General features: G+C 34.3%; 1 pseudogene; it reads left to right on the forward strand.

Annotated features, from left to right (window-relative positions):
* Positions 1 to 208: 208 nt before the first annotated feature.
* On the forward strand, positions 209 to 4,315 carry LOC129300801 (amino acid permease 6-like; annotated as a pseudogene).
* Positions 4,316 to 5,338: the final 1,023 nt, after the last annotated feature.

The following is a 5,338-nucleotide window of genomic DNA, read 5'->3' on the forward strand; positions in this document are numbered from 1 at the left end:
TTTGTTCAAAGTGTAATTAATAATTTTGATTTCTGGGTTTCCAAAAATTCCATAAATAGACCTTGAAATGATTAAACTCACCTCCCCATTTGAGTCAATGTATTTACTACGTTCTGTGCCGCTTTAAGTACATTCGCTGTGCTTCCCAACCTTCCCTCTCTTTAACCTTCTTCTTCTTCTTCTTCTTCTTCTTAGGCTTGTCTCTGACATGGCTATGGAATTGCAGAGAAACGTGAGCTTCTCAATAGAAAATGGAGGGTTTGACTCTAAATTTGATGATGATGGCAAATTGAAACGAACAGGTATGAGTCGTATTTTCTCTCAACTTGAGATATATTGAGTTCATTCCTTTGACACTTTTTGTGTTTTTTTTTTTTTTTTTTTTTCTCTTTTAAAATTTCTTCGACCTGTTTTAGGATATGGTTTCATCCTCTATTTTTTTTAAAATTTTTTTTATAGACGTGTTCTATTCTATTTGTATCAGAGTGACTTAGTCCGTAACAAATTTTGAAAGATGATATACTAGACATTATGCCATTTTCCTTGAATTTTGTTTACTTGTTTTTTCAGAAAAATATACTCAGTGCATGACTAATTTTCTCCTTTTTCCAAATAACTACAATTTGTAATAATAATTGGAAGAAATTCAATTATAATCTCATCATTTCTTTTGAGAAACCATGATAAAAATAAACAAAATATCACAAATGGATACACCAAATAGAAAAAAATCAAATCAAATTTAGACCAGTGGATTTTGTCGCATAAACAAATACTTTTTTTTTTATTCTGTTATCTGGTATTTTGAAAAACTGCCACCCACATAAACTAATTTGTATGAAATCGTTATTAATAATCGCTGCCTCACGTGTATCTTGTGAATGTGATTATATATTTCTAGAATGATAATAGAACATAAAAAGGTTTAGACAAAGAAAATAAAATAAAAAGTAAAAGATCTTTGCCAATTTTAATGAAGCATGAGCCTTTAGATATTGAAGATCTAATTTGCTTTTGCTTTGTATGGTATAATGGTGGTGGGTTCAGGAACGTGGTTCACTGCAAGTGCACACATCGTTACGGCTGTGATTGGATCGGGAGTTCTGTCGTTGGGCTGGGCCATGGCCCAATTGGGTTGGGTTTCTGGGCCCATTGCCCTCTCCATCTTCTCTCTGGTCACTGTCTTCACTTCCTCCTTGCTCACTGAATGCTATAGGTCCCCTGACGGAACCAGAAACTACACTTACATTCAGATCGTCAAGACCAATCTTGGTACTTCGCAAATATACATAAACATAAATTTGATAGCATGGTTTAAAAAATGATGTAATGTTGTGTGTGTGTGTGTGTGTGTTTGTTTGTTGGCAGGAGGAATGAAATACTTGCTTTGTGGGGCCGCACAGTATGTGAATCTTGTAGGAATATCAATTGGATACACAATTACTGCATCCATTAGCATGGTGTAAGATTTCTAGCCTGCTTGAAGCTTGATTACCCATTTATCCTCTCTTGCATAATACAGCACATTTTTATAAGTCTTACTTATACAGGGCATTTAATAGTTTTTATGCATTTTTAGTTTTTATAATTATTTTGAGAGAATTACATTCAGACCTTACACAAAAAAATGAATTATAACAAAGTTCGATGATAATTGAACTAATTGACAATTCAATTGTCATTGAGTCTTGTTGTAACTAATTTTTTTGTTGTCAATCTCCTTAATTCAGTTGTCATTGAATTTTATTGTAATTAATTTTCTTGTATGAAACTTTAATGTAATTCTCCCAATTATTTTTCATCTATGACTTTACTTCACTTATTATTCTTTTGAAAAAAATGATTCATTGAAATTTGAATTATCATTATTAAAGTATTTATATAGGATATTTAATGAGGGTATGATTAGAAAAATGTACCCCCCTCCTTTGTCTCAAATTATAATTTTACATTATAAATTTCATTAGATACACTTAACAATTTTATTTTTTAAAACAAAAATATACTTTTAAAAATATCCTTCATTTAAAATATTAAAGAGAGATGAGGACGGAAATTAAATAGAGAGATAAAGAGTAATATTAGAATAAGTTCATTTAATAAAATATTAATATTTTTAAAGTGTTCTTGGTTTTAAGACACTGAATCTTTTTCAAAAGTATTTTATAATTTGAGTCGAAGGGACTACAATTTTTTTAAAAAAATTAAAATTTCAACTAACTGTTTTTAGAATAATGAAATAGTTATCAATGTCTTGTATTGTGGACGAGAGTACATTTTCATACTTTACTATATAATGTTTTGTGAGAAGTAATAAATAGTTGCTTTTGGAAAACGTACTTAACACAACCCTTCTCTTTTATCTGGGTTTGGAACTACCTATAAAACATAGACGGAGTTTTCTTGTTGAGGACATAGTTGAAGTATTTTTCCCCCCTCATGAGAGAATGTTGGTTGGTTGTGTGTTAATCAGGGCGGTGAAAAGATCAAATTGCTTCCACAAGGAGGGACATGAAATGGGGTGTCATTCGTCAAACAATGGATACATGATAGTATTTGGGATATTGGAGATTATATTAAGCCAAATTCCTAACTTTCATAAACTTTCATGGCTCTCTCTTCTCGCTGCTCTCATGTCTATTGGCTATGCCTTCATTTCTCTTGGTCTCTCCATTGCCAAGGTGCAGGTTAGACTCTGCATTTACTTCACTTTCATTTACAATTTGAATTCAATCAAACACTATAAAATGTTCGCTTAAATATGTTGGTCCTCACAATCCCACTTAACTAACCAACAACATAGTACAAACACACCTTAAAAACATCATTTAATGAACCTTGAACACTTTCAAATTAGTAGGACTAAATCAGATGGACCAGTGTCAGCGTGCTCGTCCTTTTTCAATTTAATTTACTGATCCACTTTTGGAACTTGAAGGTGGAAACGATGTGAAGACAGGCTTGTCTGGGACAGTCATTGGTGTGGATGTCAGCAGTAGTGAGAAGATATGGAACACCTTCCAAGCACTTGGAAACATTGCTTTTGCATATGCTTTCTCTGTTGTCATTGTTGAGATACCGGCGAGCTATTAAGTTCATTACTCTCCCCATATATATAGATCCAACCATAATTGATGAACTTTAATTTCAATATTGTATTTTGCTTGAGTTTTGACCAGGATACGTTGAAATCAAGCCCACCAGAGAATCAAGCGATGAAGAAGGCAGTCTCTGTTGGAGTGTCGATCACCAGTCTGTTTATCTGTCTTGTGGGATATTGGGATATGCGGCATTTGGGAACAGTGCACCTGGAAACATTCTCACAGGATTTTGGTTTTTATGAGCCATTTTGGATGGTTGACATTGGAAACATCTTTGTTGTTGTTCATCTCGTTGGTGCTTACCAGGTAGCTTCTTATGCTCAATCATCTTCCTTCTTTTTTTTGTTTGCATTATTCAATTCGGCTCATCATGTTACCTTTGAGCATTGTCATTGCTTAATTGAAGATAGCTCTACAAACATAATTTATTTTTTCATCACCAAGGTTCGAACACTCAACCTTGTATTACGAGTTCTGCATCAAGAAACTCAAAAATAAGTGTTGCTTATAAGTGTGAGGAGTTCTTTTAATAAGTTAGTCTTTATGATGTCTGCTTCTTTTTCTTCTTCTTTTGAACTTATGCACGTAACACCTTGCTGAAGGCAATTGAGTTTTTCTGCTTGACCCAGCAACTACTGGTTCAATTATGTTCTGCTCTACACTCTACTGTTAACCAATCAAAGAACTTTCACCCACTTACCACAGCACAGTCCAATCAATCTCCGACCTCTTCAGCTATCAATATTTTTGAGTGACAAAGAACCTTAACGGGGTACTTCGTGCGTGCAGGTATTCTGCCAACCCGTTTTCAAACTTGTGGAAGATTGGTGCTGCCAAGAGATGGCCAGAAAGCGATTTTGCTACAAAAGAATACTCAATCAGCATTCCAATGTGCGGAATTACAGAGTGAATCAGTTTGTGTGATATGGAGGACACTGTTCGTGATTTTACCACTGTAACCGCCATGTTACTCCCTTTCTCAACAGCATTTTGGGTCTGCTTGGAGCTTTTTCTTTCTGGCCCTTGACTGTGTATTTTCCTGTAGAAATGTACATTTCGCAGAGAAAAATGCCCAGGTTTTCTGCCCACCATGGATGATGCTTAAAATGCTAAGTGGCCTTTGCTTTATTGTCACTGTAGTTGCCGCAGCTGGATCCATTGAAGGTATTATAAAAGACCTGAAAGCTTACAAGCCTTTTCAGTCTATTTCTTAGTGTGCTTTTGTACTGGGTTTCTTGGAGCACAGAAAGAAACTAGTTAGCTTCACAGTTTGTAAAACACAGATAATGGATTAGGAATTCTTCAGACAGCTTTGTTAGGGTTTGTAACGAAATATTAGCATGATGGGTTTGTTGGCCCTTTCGTGATCTCAAAAGTGGGAGTCAAATCAATCACATGCATGAACCGTCGTTATCCTAAACTAAGCTTTTTACTTCCTAGATTGTTTCAAGGTCTCTCCATAGTTGGTTGTCTATTTTCACTCGCCAGCCAACTTCTGGCACCTTTGGATGTAACAAATTATGCATGATGAATATCTAAATTAGCTTTTTTAATTATGAAACAAAAGAAAATTTTATATTTATTCATTTGAAGAGAGACATAAAGTACTATAATTAGGGGACAACTTATATCTTATCTGTATGATTGGAAATGAAATGATAGGACAAACGAGTAAATTCATTTTGATCGAGTCAGTCTAGCCCCACCGACTTTTGAGCTTAAATATATGCCACGAATGAAAAAAATCCACTTGAGCGGTTTGAGCTTTAAATTGTATGAACGAGGTTCAGATCCAATTTAAGTGCCTACATTGTAGATTGATTGATGTAATCCCAATTTTCACATTACGTGCTTTTATTTGAGCGACGAAAATATAAACAACTTCTATGGAGGAAACCAGGCAAGAGCCTCGTCGTAACATCCAATTTTAGAACAAAAAGTTCCTCCCAATATAGGGATTAAAATTACATGTTCTAGATCGATTTGAAATAATTCTGATTATTATGCCTTGAGATTTAAATAAAATAACGCTGTGTTTATCTAAAGCCACATGCTTGGAGAGACATGAAGGTGTAGAGTGAATAAAAATGAGCATCAAATCAATAACTAGACAAGTTCTTCCAGGTTGATACTTTACAGAGGAAACATATACAGATGAAAAGAGAACTGAACTGTGATACCTCTAATTATATTCCTACGTATGTAAATTCTTGCCTTTCAATTGAGATGAGGTGCAA

Source organism: Prosopis cineraria, unplaced genomic scaffold, assembly GCF_029017545.1.
Source record: "Prosopis cineraria cultivar Desert tree isolate PC_DT_omini unplaced genomic scaffold, ASM2901754v1 PC1754, whole genome shotgun sequence".
NCBI classification, from domain to species: Eukaryota; Viridiplantae; Streptophyta; class Magnoliopsida; order Fabales; family Fabaceae; genus Prosopis; species Prosopis cineraria.